The following is a 15604-nucleotide window of genomic DNA, read 5'->3' as shown; positions in this document are numbered from 1 at the left end:
CTACAGATACCATTTTATCTCCAGTTTCTAGATGAGGAAGCCAAGGCTCCAGCTGAACAAAAATCACCAAGCTGGTCAGTGGGGCTGCTAAGATATGCACCCCAGCCTGTTTCCAAAGCTACAGCTTTGTATAAACATGTTCTGTAATCCTGTCCCCGCAGCAGAGCCTGTGTACATAACTATAGTCATCCACTCAGACCCAGCCTTGAGTCCTCATGCTCCAGAATGCCACGAGGATGATGCTCAGAAAGGCAAAAGCAGGACAGGACACTTGCTGGGGAACCAAGGACCCAGGGCTCCAGCCATCACTGAGATTTACCAGCCATGCTCACTCTCCCTAAAATGACAGAGGTGGGTCATACGGCTTCTGCAGTCCCTTTCATCCTCTAACTTGGCAGAAATGGTATCACCCTCGGTAAGACCCAGGCGAGAGGGGTCCTTACTCTGAATCCCATGCTCAGTAGACCCTCCCGGCTATTTCTTTGCAAGGGGCAATGAGTTTGTGAGGCCGAGGTCAGTCCCCACATCTCCCTCTTTCAGATATGCTCTGTGTGCCCAGGACAACAGAATTCCCTGCCCCAAAAGCCCTGAGTCCTCCTTCAGGGTCTGTGTTGGGCTCTGCTCCAGGGTTCATCTCCTCCACTGTAAACTGCACCATGAGTGAGTGTACCCCACCTGAGGTCCCAAGGCAGCCTCGGTGGCAGGGGCTGGATGAAGCTTGGATGGGTGTCCACACATGCATGCACAGAAGGCCCATTGCCATGCAGGATGGAGCCAGATGGAAAGAGAAGTTAGGGGTGGGCTGGGGGCTGGCTCTCCCCAAGCCATGCATTTCTACGCTAAACTCTGAGGGGCCTGAGAAATCAAAATTCAACCCAGGCCTTCCAAGTTGTTATAAAGGTATATTTGTCAACGTAGGATGGAACGGAGTTTACTGAACAGTTACCTTGATTTGTAATCTTTAAATATTTAGATATTCGCTAAGTGGACCTCCATTTGTGCTCCTGCACCATCAAATGACAGGGTGAATCTAGATAGAACTCGAGTTTCTAAGAGGCTGTAAAGAGCAAAGCCAAGAAACAAGAGCTGATCCCTCTCCCTTTTTCACTGATAGCAGGAAGCTATCCCAAGGCGAGAAGACAACAAATGAGGGCTGTTCCAGCTCTGACTCTGCCACCGCGTGCCACTCACTCTACATGCTAACGTGGGCCTGGGTCCAGGCAGAAGAGTCCGTTTAACATAAAAGAATGACATGTTCTGGTTCTAATGTTGCAAGGATGCCTCAAGCCTGCTCCGCCTTGACTGCCTGGTGACCCAGGCAAGTACATTAGCTTCTGTTCTCTCATAAAACGAAGAATATAATTCCTACCTCACAAAACTGCTTTGAAGATTGGAAACTGCTCAGCACATAGTAGGTTCTCAATAAATGATGGTTATTATTATTATTAGACTTTATTTTTACAACCTAGCATATAAATGCAGTACTCAGTACCTTGTAGGAATTGGTAAATGTTGAAATGGATGGGTGAATGGATGGATGGGTGGGTAATGGGTGGGTGGACAAATGGAGAGATAAATGGTGAATGGGTGGGTGGGTTCTTGGTTTGGTTTTTTGAAGATATTACAAACTACTCAGCATTCAGAAATCTTCCCATCTAACAACAATTGACTCAACATTGTCCTTAAAATACCATGGCATAAAATGTCCTTTGTCTTTCAGGAAGAAAAACAATAACAAGAAGTTTGAAATTCATTACTGGAGTTAGGACCTGAACTTAACTGTATTCTTCTAAAGCCTGTGCTGTAAGGTCGAAAGCGAATAGTTGCATGCTCAGTTCTGGAGAATGCATGTTTCAGGGTCTATGGCCCTAAGATCTTAAATGCCCACCATAGCCTAATCTCTGCCCTGGGACATACAGACTATTTTTAATATAATAATTATTGGTTCAATTCCTTGAGGCTCGAATGTTACTAGATGCTATTTTAATGCAGAATGAGAAAATAGATATCATGCTACTTTCCCAGATACACAATGCAATACATGCTAAACCAGGGATACTGAAAAATCAACTTCAACCCAAGGCATCCCCACGAATGAGGGAAACATGCCAACACTAAAACATGTGGGCATCACAGCTCTCATCCCTCCAAGTCCTTGGGCTTGTATTATTCATTCAACAGTTTCACAGATTTTGCAAAAGACAAAAGAAAGGGTGTGGGGATGGAAAGGAAGAGAAGGAGCTAAATGTCACAAACAGCGAGTGTTGGACAACAGAAAAATGGAACAGTCCACATTCTGAGTGAACTCAGCTTTGCCAGCAAGACATTTCCTCAGTGAGCCTCACAGGCAATAACCAGGTGACCCGTAAATTAAAATGCAGCCCAGGCTGCCCGCAACTCTAATTACAATTCAATAACATGATGTTTTCCCCAAACTTTCTAAACTTTCTAATAAAGTTTAGAATTTTCCCCCCAAAATTCTCAGAGCACAATCACAACACATTTGATACTGAAGGCTGCAAAGTCATCTGGTATCAGATTAATTATGAATTTTCTAGGCATGGCTTTCTGCAGAACTGCTGCAGAAACTTGAAATGGCAAATGGCATTCCTAAAGGGAGACTTCGTGACCTGTAAGAAAGCAAGGCCAGCATGTCCTTCTTTAGGAGGCAACATCTGTGTTCCTCTCCAGAGAGCAGTTAGTCGGGGCTTCCCCCTGCCTAGAGCCATCTGTCAGAGAAAGTCCTTTGCAGAGCTTTCTAGAAACACCTCCTTCATGATCCAGGCATAGGGCAAAGTTGAAAGAATCTTATCAAGAAGTCATATAGTGGTTCTCAAAGGGTGGGCTAAAGGCTGTCTGCTAGGAGCTTTCATGTTTATAACATGACGGTTTCTACATCTTTGCTTCTGGTATCAATTAGAACATCTAAAAAAATCTGCTGGTACCTTTCTTTCCATTCAATTCTAGTAAAATACTGTTGGCACAGGCAATATTAGACAAAAACAAGCTCAGAAGGAATATATGTAAAACCTCAGCATCCAGTTACAGTATTTCTAAATGTGACATGCTCTTGTCTGCCACCATCACTATCATCACGCTCATCATGACACTTCTCCTCAGTCACAGACCAGAACGTGAGAATCATGAACAGAGCCCAGTACTTCCACATACGACTATACCAATTACTCAGGATACACGTTGAAAACAGATTCCCAGGCCCAACTGGATCTGGATCAGTGGGAATCTGAATTTTTAACAAAATACCATCTTCACTAGTGAAGCTTGGAAAATACACCATGGTTTTCAAACTCATTCAGGAAATTAAAATTTGGGGGCCCCCTTCTTCCTGCTTAGAAAAACCAAATACACTGCTCTATGGAGTCAGGCACATTAGTGTTCACCACTCCTTTGCAAATAAAGTGAGGCAATTACCACCGTTATGTTTCACCTGTAGTTTCCTTGTGTTGAGACTTCTTTAGCCACAAACATTCTCCATGTTCCTTTCTTGGAATGTAATATGGCATAAATCACATCTGGGAGATAAAACCCCCATAAGTGCTAGAGAAAATGTAGTACTTGAAAGAATCCCTCAATAATTGTCCCAACGGGCACGCTAAGAAATCCCAAAGAAGAAAAGTAAAACCTTACTTATTTGAATTCGCTCTGATGAATTTACTCTGCCAGGTTCTTGGGAGAGTGATGGTGGTTGGACAAGCTATGGGGAAAGAGGGAGGGATCCCCAAGCTGACATCCTATGGGCTCTTCAGGCTAGAAGTGACCACTTAGTGATGTAGAGGCCAGAGGAGAGGAAAAACAAGGAGGCCTGATAATCAACCATGCACTTATTGAGCACCTACTGTATCCATGAGGGTGCTGGCCAGGAGCAGATGTTTCCTGCAAACAGGGAGACGAAAAAAAAATCACTGAAGGGACTATTTACAACAGTAAGGGGGGTCAGTTTAAAAGAGGCCCCCGTGGCAAAGCAGGGAGCTATTAATGCCCTAGGTCTGAAGGAGCAAGGTAGGGAGTGGTCACTGGAACCCCTAAGTTATTAGAACTAACTACCTGGCAGAAGCTATGGCCTTCTGTAGAGGGCCATGGTCACTATGGCTGGCCACTCTTCCACCCTCTTTTTCCAGTGCTCCCCTCTGACTGAATCCAACTAAAAGGCAGAGGGGAAGGTCAGTCTCTCAAGGGCACAAAGCAGGAGGGATAAAGGTGGAGAATGGATCTGGAGAAGGGACACAGAGAATAGCCAACACAGCCACTAAGAGCTAGATACTCTATGCTGTATGCCCAACCTTAATGTCTTCAAACAATTACACTGCCTGTGATTGACTGTATTATTATTAATATTATTATTATATTATTTGAGATGGAGTTTCACTCTGTCACCCAAGCTGGAGTGCAGTGACGCAATCTTGGCTCACTGCAACCTCCATCTCCTGAGTTCAAGCAATGTTCCTACCTCAGCCTCCCAAGTAGCTGGGACTACAGGCGCATGCCACCATGCCCAGCTAATTTTTGTATTTTTAGTAGAGACGGGGTTTCACCGCATTGGCCAGGATGGTCTCGATCTCTTGACCTCATGATCCGCCTGCTTAAGGCTCCCAAAGTGCAGGGATTACAGGCTAGACTGCATTACTTATCAGCTGCCCCCTACCCACCACCTGGTATTCCTACCCTTTGTCATTGACTCTAAGGTTCCTCTCACTAGAGGCTAATCTATTTCTACTCTATTTCCCCACTCTACTGATGGACTGGGCCTCATGACTTGCTCTGGCCAATCGAATGAGGGAAGAAGTGATAGTGCCAGTTCTGAGCCTACCCCTTAAGAGGCCTCATATGTTTCTGCATCCCCCTCTTGCATTTTTGCCATCACCATGAGAAGAACCTGCCCCAGTAACCAACTGCTTCTAGAAAAATGACAGACATGGAGAACAGCTTCCCCAGTCAATGTGCAGACCTGCAGAAGAACTGTCCAGCCATCCCACAGATCCATGAGAACATAAATGCTTCTTGATGTGTGCCATGGAGTTGTGGGGCAGTTTGTTACGTGGCAATAGCTGACTAATACAATCAGTCTACCCAGGGAAATAAGCCATCCCATTCTGTAACAGAAGTTACAGGTTATCTAGATTGAAGGAAAAGCATGAGCACAACTGATAGAATCAAGTCCAACGTGACAATGAAAAGTCAGTAGTGTCCAGAAGGGAAAGAGAACACGTGAAGTACCAAGGCTAAGACATGAAACCTGTCCTGACATGGAAGCCTATTCTCAGTGATTATAAAACCTCTCAGAGGAATGGATGCTTGGTTTGCTTTTTAATTTACACCCAGCCTTGTTCCAACAGGATTTAAGGCTGCTTACAATAATGCTCACAACAAAATAAGTGAGAAAAGCAGAGGAGCAAGGAAATGATGGCATGTAAAACCAAGGGATCAACAAATCAAATCCAAGTCCTCCTGCTAGACATGAACTACATAGTTGACTCTGAGCTTCTGCAAAGCTAGTGCAAAGATAGAAATAAGACTGGGGGCATAAGTAAGGTACAGATGAACCAGTAATTTAGAAGAAGGACAGCTATTTTCTGGAACTGAGATCTGACAGACATGTCTTTCATGAGGCCTCGTAAGACATTGGGTTATGTCATGAACAATGTCCTCAACAAAACCCTCAACAGAAAATACATTGAACATGATGATGATGATGATGATGATGATGATGATGATAACAATAATAGCTAATGCTTACAAGGCACTCATCATGCACATGCATATGTTTTTTAGGTGCTCAACATACAATTTATTTAAACCCTTTCTTATTATCCTCAAAGAAAATACAGTGGCTATTTCTCATCATGACCCACAGGTAAGCTACCCTGGGAGGACAAGGACCTATGCACAGCAGTCTGGGGACACCTCTCCAAAAAAGAAATCTAAACCAAGAATATATCTTAGAGCAACCCGGGAGAATCCAGAAATAAAGATTTGTAAACAAAGTATCCCAGTTTTCCAATATTGGCAATTGTATAGGTTAACACTGTGCCAGGCAAGCAAAGCATGACGGTGAGGAAGACTCGGCCTGCGGGCCACTAGTTTTCAAACTCTGGCCTACAAACTAATGGATGGCAATAACTTCACATGCATCACCATAAACAGAATTCATTTTCACCAAGGTTTCAATAAATATTAAAGGGCAGGAGGCTTGAAGGCCTACTGGTTGACAAGTTTTAAGATGGTGACATTCCAGTGTTAAGTATAGAGGCTTGAGGACTGCTTAGGCCAGAAGTGGGACAGATATCTTCTTTTGTGGGTTGTGGAACAGGAGTAAGACACTATCCCTGACTAGAAATGGGACAAAGAGGGTCCAAAAATCAGCCAATCGGTCTTGGAGAAGTCACACTGTTATTTCTCCAACTACGGGTTTATTCCTTCAACTTAATGGGATTGTACATAACCCACTAAGACCAAATAGTTAGTCTACCCTCACCACTCCTTGGACTAGGAGTCATCAAATGTGCCATCAATAAGTAACATCATCACTACCGTCTAAAATCCTGCCACCTAGGCAGTCACTACTTACTCTACTGAGAAAAACAAACTCTCCTTCCTTTTCTTAAGAGGAAATTTGGAATGGGGTTGGAGGTAGGAAGAGTAAGAGTAGAAAACAAGAAATACCATATACATTCAGCCATCTTCCTCCCTTAAAAATCAATCCCTATTTGGAAATGTTTGCTGTCCCTTCTTAAACAAGACAAATGACCTCAGGGCCGGAGAAATAAAATCCCCTGCCCATCTTGACTCAACAGGTTCTCTGACAAGCTAAACACAGCTGCACTTCAACTGCTATTTTTAGATTCTATAAATTCTGGCCTCTCTTTTTCTCTTGAAATATGCTTTAGAGACTTGCCAAAGACTTTTATCTAGGCTCTAACTCCATGACAATAATTTCATGAGTATGAAATCACCACTGTGGCGTTTGTTTGCTGCTATTGTCATTATTAGGAATATACTCATAAAACACGTGGAGGGTTTCTTTCTCCTTGGAGGGGAGGCTGCCTGCCTCTAATTGCCATCATAGTCTGAATTATGGACAAGAAGAGGAGATTTTGCCACCAAACTGATTTCCTTTTTAAAAAGTGGAAGAAAAAAAACCAGAACAGGGGCCACTTGCCTCCAGGACAGTGTTTCTCAAAGTGGTTTAAGACCCAGATTTCCAGGTGAACACCTCCCACCAGATGTATCCAATTTAATTTTGTGGAAGTGGGGTCCTGGCCCCACCTGTAATAGTCATGCCACTATAGCACCCAGCTTTGAGAATGCTGCTCAGTTCCAAAGCACAACCCAAGCCCCACTCTGAGTTCGCTCTTACTTTGTTCTGACAATTAAAGCAGACGGCTACAGGGAGGGCACCAAAGTCATCTATGGTGTTAACAAGGTAAATATCAAGGGTCCTGACACTTTCGAGACATTGTCTTGCTTTCCAGACCTTGCTCAAAACTGACCAGCTTGATTCTTGAAGCTGCCATCTAAACAGGGCAGATAATTGGAACACAATCCCTTCAAAGCAAGAAATAGAACTGGGTCTGTCCCACTGCATTCAGCATCCAACATGGCCCAAGAACACGCATTCCCTCTTTCCTCCAGATAGTCATGAATCCAGCAGCCAGCTAAAATCTTGTGCATCCCCATGCACAGTCCTGGGCTACCCTGTCAAACAGGCCTCACCAATTATACACTCAAACCCCAACCTAAGATCCATGTTTGAGTGTTCTCTTTCCCTCCCTTTTTCACATCTAAGACTTCAGCTATTTCTGCCTGGCGTGGTGGCTCAAGCCTGTAATCCCAGCACTTTGGGAGGCCGATACGGGCGGATCATGAGGTCAGGAGATCGAGACCATCCTGGCTAACCTGGTGAAATCCCGTCTCTGCTAAAAAATACAAAAAACTAGCCCGGCGAGGTGGTGGGCGCCTGTAGTCCCAGCTACTCGGGAGGCTGAGGCAGGAGAATGGCGTAAACCCGGGAGGCGGAGCTTGCAGTGAGCTGAGATCCGGCCACTGCACTCCAGCCTGGGCGACAGAGTGAGACTCCGTATCAAAAAAAAAAAAAAAGAAAAAAAAGACTTCAGCTATTTCTACTGTCTTTACCTCCAAAAGTTCTTAAGACTCATTGCTTCTCTCTGTTCCCTCTAGTGACCACACTAGTCCAGCCATCTTGTCCACTGTTCTTGCCTCTTAGCTGGGCTGCTTCCTGTCCTCCATTCACTCTCCACAGGTCCAGAGTGATTTTTTGAAAATATCCACAATATCAGGTCACTTCCCTGCTTCCCAGAGCACTGTAAATAAAATACAAACTTCTTGGCTTAGACTACGTAGCCCAGCACACTCTGCTCTTCATCCCTCTCTCTGGGTTTTCCGTCATACATTATTTTGTTCAATCTTCCTAACAATGCTTTGAAGTAGGAATTAACCTCGGGTTCCAGGTGAGATTCTAGAGAGTAAAAGAAGTAAAGCAACTCGTCCAGAGTCACAGAGCCAGTAATGGTAGAGTCAGAATTCATACCCGTGTCTTTTGGACACCAAAGTCCAAGTTCTTTCCACTCAACCTCTTAGTTCATGTTAATCAAATTCAAAAACAGAAATACGACAGGGAGCCCCTAGGATTCCTTAATATCGTATGTATTTCCAAAGGTCAGACCTGAGTTGATTTAGAATGACCATCCAGGATAAAAAAACAGAAAAGGTAATAAAGAAGAAAAGGAGGGAAGAGGAGAAGAGAAAATGAGGAAGAACAATGGATGCTCTAGCGAACATTTAAAAAAGAATTACAGAACGCAGCTCAAACTTCCATCTGCTGTGGGCCAAAGCCCTGTTAAGCTTCCAGTGCCAGAGGGTGGGGCCAACAGTGATTTTTCCCCTCTCCCTAGAAGTTGCAGTCCCTGGTTACATCACCTCTCCCGAGACTTAGTGGACAAAGTGAATCAGCCAGTCACATGGTAAGGCTCACCAAAGACACTTTCTGACTGAGAAGTCCGGCTGTCAGAGTTTCCTTCCCTTCCAGAGTAAAAGGGAAAGTCCCTCCTTCCAGCCATCCACTGATTTTTCTCTTGTGGTGGAACATAAATTTACATAACTAGATTTTCAGAAGGATTCCCTGTCCTTTTACGAACATGAAGTACTGACACAAGTTTTCTCAGACATCTCCCATCTTTCCACATTGTCAGTTCAAACTTGAAAAAAAGAGTGAAAAGTGGCATTTTTCATACAGATTTCTCCCCAACAATCTACTGACACTGACTAGTGGTGAAACCCTTCTGTCTTGTTTTCCTAATACCTGGAATCAGGAAGTACATGGTATGTACTTCATATGTACCATACTGCTAATTTTCAGGCTGAGAATTACTTTTCCAATGTTATTGATAACTCTTAGACTCTTTGTCATTAACAACACATTAAACAGATAGTTATGTAAAATCTCTCTGGGAAGAAGTTAACCTTTTAAAAATGCTTAACAAGAAATCATTTATAACTGCATATCCATGGTGAGGGATATGAGAGGCAAGGGCTGAATCTGAATCAATTGAACAAAGATGGGCTATAACCTCAACATGTGGGCCTCTGGGTTGATACAAAGAGGAGAGGATAAGCTCCTGGCTTCCAAATGGCCTAGAATCTGAGAGGAGGATTAGATATTATAAACAGAATATTTGACAGAATATATTAAGGTTCACACATGAGGTTCTTCATATATACTAGACCATGGCAGAGACTATATGCCTAACCAATATCTATTCTCTACTGTTCCCTTTTAACCAAACTCAATTTTATTCCACTCTACAATATGCCTACCTAAAAGACATTTTCTAGTCTCCCCTGGAGAAGAGGTGGTCAAGAAGATACAAGCAGAAACCATAATGTGAGGCTTCCAGGAAAACTCCATAAATAAAGACAAGTTAGCTGGGAGACAATTTTCTTTTGTAATCTTCTCTCTTCCTTCTTTTTCCTAGCTGGAATTTGGATGTGATGGCTGGAGCTCCAACAGCCACACTAGGCCATGAGGTAACTTTGAAACTGGAAACCATGTTCTGAGGATGGTGAAACAGAAAGAGAAAAGGATCCTTGATCCTTGATGTCCATGGAGCCACCATACCAATGCTGAATTACTTCTGTGTAAGAACAATAAACCTCTACTGTATACACTTATTTGAGTTTTCTGCTACATGCAATTTGACTTGGCTTGAAAGAGTGGTGGCACCATGTGACCATCAGGAGAGAAGTCAAGAGAAGGATGGGCTGATGAGAGGGCTTCCCTGGGGCTATGCACACTGCTGGGGAGGCCATTTCCCAGATACCAGAGGACAGGTTCTCAAAATTTCTCTTGGGAAGGATGAGATACTAAATCATGATGGAGGGGACAAGCCTCCTATCCTTAACATGATTTAACTTCCACTAATCAATTACAAACCATCTCATTTGGCTTCTTCCTCCTCTCCCTCTCTGCTTGCTCCCCTTTCTCAGCCCTAGGTGACTGGCACGTGACTATACATGGCTAAACCTTACAAGGAATAGGAAGCAAACATCTTAGGACTTTACCTTCTTTCTTCCCTCCCACCATGATGAAGTTTTCCCTGTAGCCCTCTTGGGGACCTGGACACAGAAATAGTTAGGGACTTGCCAGGAGCCTGCTGAGATTATGACTTATGGGAGGCAGATTTCTCTCATCATTATGTTGTTTAAGGCCAAAAGGATTCCCAGAAAAATTCCTGATCCCATCTAATCCAAATCAGAGTGGTGATCCAGGCACAATGGGAAAATGGTCTCTCTTGCCCAGTTAGTAGATGTAAGTAAGCAAGACTGTTGAAGCCGAGGGACCGCTGTGGCATGGCCAAGCCATGGGGAGCAAAAGGTGGGTGAAAGGAAGGAACTCCTTAAGAGAGTGGCAAGTCAAGACTGAAGATGGACAGCTGCTGTCTTCCTTGAAAATTCATCCAAAAGCTGACTGGCCTTTACGTTTCCCACCAAAAAGCAGGGGTCATTCCATACCCCTCTAGGGACGAAGACCCTTCCAAAGGAGGTAAGTTTTTCTATCCCTTACCCCACACTGGCCCATAAGGCACATAAATCCTTATGAAATTAGCTCATCCAAAACTTTCCAGCAATGAACTAAACTCTAGCAACATCACGCAGTACACTTAAAACTTCCAACATCAAACCTTTCTTTCAACAGAAACACAAGTTTTCAACGAGCAAAAGGAACCACAGTAGAGGTCTTCCCCTCACTGAACATTTCTTGTACCTCTCAACTGCAGCCTCCCACCCCCGAAAACAATTCTTTCTGGAACTAAAATTATCAAACTTTTTTAAGTATCATTTCCTCACTAGAAACCATGTTTGGGCTTGAGATTAAATAACAAGAATTCTTTAAAACTACATTATTTTTTAAAAAGCAAATAATGACCAAGGGAAAAAGAATCTCAGATTTTTCCAATACAACATAAAGATGACAGCACAAGATAATACTGAAGCCCTCCAGGAAGAAAGACCAACACACGAATCATAAAGGGCTCTATTTATACTCCAAGTGACGCTCACAACTAAATAAAAACGTGTTTCTGTTTCCACAAATCTACTTAAATTTCACATGTTCTGCGCACTTAGCCATCATCACATGGGAAGAAGTCACGGAGTTTCACAGTAGATGTGGAAATGGAAGGTTTTATTAATTGCTCCTCTTGTACCACAACCTAATTAAAAACAGAACAAAAACAGTCCAGGAGAAGTTTCTAATGCATGTAGGGGGGCTGAAGGAAGGCTGGTTATTCCAAAATTAAAGAAGCCACCAGAAAGAACTTAATCTCTCCAGCCATCATCTATGCCACTTCTTTATGCCTTTTAAGGGTATGTTAGAAGTGCATCAGAAGATGACTGGGAAAACCCGTTTGGATGATACACCAGAAGCAGCAATAGCTGGTTCCACTGTTAGTGTTTGGGCTTGGAGATCCATTTGATGTTAGCTATGAAGGTGCCAACACGACTCTCGGCTCAGATGACGTCAAGACCATCATTTGGGTTTTATGATTGTATTCACTCAATGCCCAGCCAGGATTCCTTTTATACTCAAGAAAACTCAAACAATTAACTGAGGCTCAAGGCATTCCCACCCAAGGAAGAAACTGGAAGTGGGGCAGAAAGGCTGAAGGGTTCAGCCATATATAACTAGCAAACATGGGAATCCCCATTCATCCACGGGGTGGTGTCACGGCTGTACCACAGGAAGCAAATTACTTTTGTGGATGTGGCCCTCATCTTTCTGTTGTTCCCAGCCCCGCTGACCACCTGCACCACATCAGAGGAACAGAGCCCAAGGACTGGACGACCCCTAGAATGGGTCCTGAGGGGAAGGGGTCATGGTGTCCTAGCTGCACGTGGCTCTGAATGAGCAAGATGACTTGATTCTACCATTTCTGTTTCACTCTATTTTCATTTTTTTTTTTGAGACGGAGTCTCGCTCTGTCGCCCAGACTGAAGTGCAGTGGCGCGATCTCAGCTCACTGCAAGCTCCACCTCCCGGGTTCACGCCATTCTCCTGCCTCAGCCTCCCCAGAAGCTGGGACTACAGGCGTCCGCCACCACGCCCGGCTAATTTTTTTTTTTGTATTTTTAGTAGAGACGGGGTTTCACCGTGTTTGCCAGGATGGTCTCGATCTCTTGACCTCGTGATCCGCCTGTCTCGGCCTCCCAAAATGCTGGGATTACAAGCGTGAGCCACCGCACCCGGCCTCTATTTTCATTTTTTAAAACAAGAATTGTGGTTGGAGGTGGAGTGTGGTGGCTCATGCCTGTAACCCCAGCACTTTGGGAGGCCGAGCTAGGTGGAGTACTTGAGTTCGAGACCAGCCTGAGCAACATGGCAAAACCCCTGTCTCTACAAAAAATGCAAAAAATTAGGCAGACACGGTGGTGCGCGCCTGTAGTTCCAGGTACTCGGGAGGCTAAGGGAGGATGGCTTGAGCCTGGCAGGCGGAGGCTGCAGTGAGCCGAGATTGCACCACTGCATTCCAGCCTGGGCGATAAGCCAGATCCTGTCTCAAAAACAAATTATGGTCGGGACCTCCATGCTTGGCTGAGGCAGGCATAGCACGCCTGTCATGCTCCATGGAGTCTTCCCCCTCACTCTCTTCCCACCTCAACCTCTCCATCAGGACTCTTCTAAGCAAAAAGTGAGCCCAGGGGGCATGTTTCCCAACCACCCACCTCACACTGTTGTAACTGAAATCCTTCATAACAAAATGAAGATCCCAACATTGACATAAAAATTATTCATCAAAAGCCTGGTTTTCTCTTATTAAAGAAAAAAATATATCAAGACTCCTCATTCACAGGAAGTGCATCTGCAGGAAAGTTATGAGTGTTTCTATTAAAAGGCTGCTCCAGGTCAAGGCCAAATTCATCCTTTTCTCCGCTCAGCTCCCCTAGGCCTGTGTACCAGCTGCGAGAAGGCACTGGCTCACATCTTGTCATTACCAGCTATGTCCTCCCTGGAGGATGAGGCCCTTGAGGACAAGGATGGTGACCTGTTTACCCCTGTGTCCCTGGAGACCAGCAGCATCCAGGGAAGAATTAAAGCCACCTGAAGCTCCACTGGCTCCAGGCTGCTGGCCAGTGAGCTTTCCCGGGGGTACGGCCGAGCCCTTCATGGCTTCTTCTGAGAATCATCAGTTCCAAAAGCATCCTTTTACTTGACTCCAGGTTTTGTTTCTTGAGACTGATTTTCAGAAAGTCTAAAATTAGCGCCCTAAAATTCAATTATGAAAACCTTGACCTATTATCAGGATAATAAATGTTTTGAGTTGTAATGACTTGTTTCCACAGTGCTCAAAGCATTTTGCAGGTAGCCCCATTTTTGGCAAGCAGATACTCCAGGGTGGATGATGCATAGCCACGCAGCCATGCATCTGTAGCCATCCTTTTTCACCCGGGTCACTGTCTCCCTTCGACCAGGATGACCTGGGCACTCAACAAAACAGCCAAAGAGTAAGAGCATTGAGTATTGAGTCCCCAGTCAACACAAACTGGGCATGGGTCCTGTCTCAGAGCTCTCTGCTTATAACCTTGGGCAGAGCTGCTTTCCTTTCGTAGCCTCAGTTTCTTCGTGGGTGTATAACAGCATACACTTCACAGGGCTGTGGTGAGGACTAGCAGAGACAACTTGGGTAAAGAGGTTAGAATGGTGCCTGAGTATAGTCAGCACTCAGTAAACACTAGTTGCCATCATTGATGTTATTTCTGTGACTCTCACTACCTTTATTTACCCTTAAATAGGAGACAGCAGAGAAAGGCAAAGTTATACTACAGCCTGAACAAAACACTAGTAGGTGAGCGCCTGGTGGAATATGCTGTTAAACGCCCGCTGAAGGTCAACCGGTGATCTAGGACTCCTCCTCCTTGCAGCACTCTGCAGCCCCCAAACCAGCAAACAGGACAATCTAGAATCTGCTACTGCCAAGCAGGAATGCCCTAGGGTGAGTGGCACCAGCAGCACAGGGCAGAGGTACCTTGGGGTGAGAAGCATCTGTGGTCGTGTAAACTTCCTCACCACCAAGATGCTCACCAACGGACATCATTTTATCATCAAACACTGAAATGCAACTGTGTATAGCTGCTCCCACCCTATTATCCTTGGCTCAAGGGTCCTTCAGCAAAGCTACCTCCAAGGAAATATATTCTGTACACAGATGAAAAAGACCCTTGAAAGCAATTCCAGGGCAGGGTCTTCTGGAAGGTTCTGAGAATGAGTTCCAGCTTCAGAAGTCTGGGTGAAGTTGTTCTGATCCTGCTGGAGCCCCAGTCCCGATATGGACCTGCTCTCTCAGTGTGACCTCAGACTTTCACCACCCGGAAAGGCTGAGCACAGCCCCACCCAAAGAAACCCCCCTTCTGCAAAGAAGGAACACAGCTGCAGCGCCTGTGACCTTAAGTGGTTTGCATAGTCAATATCCCCACTCTGACGGGAAATGGCTGTGAAACGGCAAGGAACTTTCCAAAGGCTCAATAAGAAATCAACTGTGGGGCTAAAAGGAGACAACTCAGGAAGTTTAGGAAAAGGTAACCACATCCCAGTGGGAGTTCAACAGCTTTATAGCTTATTGGTTAAAACCATAAGTTTTAATTTCAGATTGGATCTTAATGTAACAATCCTTGGCTGCAAGACCTGCATGAATATGGAATAACAGGAAAGAATAATAGGGAAAAAATCAGCAAAGGTGACTCTTGGGACTGATATTTTATTACACCACACTTGATCCTAACCCAAAGGTCAGAAAGCAATAGGATTTTACTCTCTACTTAACCTGGAGTGTCTCCAACCATTATTTAAAGTTGGACGTTCTGAAGATATGAAGCTGATTCAAAAATAAAAGAGGGTTTATTTTGGTGGGGAGTGGCAAATAAAAAGGAAATACACTATTAACAGTCTTAAAAGAAATATCTACCCTATGAAGAATATCAGGACCAAAAATAAACTTCACATAAATGTAAAATAAACTTTTACAACCAATCTTCTCCTGGTGTGGATGTTTTTCTTCCCATCCGACTTAAACAT

The 15604-nt window shown here is 44.3% G+C and overlaps 1 protein-coding gene across 2 annotated transcripts in view; it reads right to left on the bottom strand.

Annotated features, from left to right (window-relative positions):
* Window positions 1-15604, bottom strand: part of LOC105480186 (integrin subunit alpha 9) — a 387973-nt gene that overhangs the window by 242407 nt on the left and 129962 nt on the right. The gene's annotated exons all lie outside the window — the stretch shown is intronic.

The sequence above is a fragment of the Macaca nemestrina genome, chromosome 2 (assembly GCF_043159975.1).
Source record: "Macaca nemestrina isolate mMacNem1 chromosome 2, mMacNem.hap1, whole genome shotgun sequence".
NCBI classification, from domain to species: Eukaryota; Metazoa; Chordata; class Mammalia; order Primates; family Cercopithecidae; genus Macaca; species Macaca nemestrina.
Note: the sequence above shows the minus strand (reverse complement) of the source record. Positions and strands in the feature narration are given on the sequence as shown.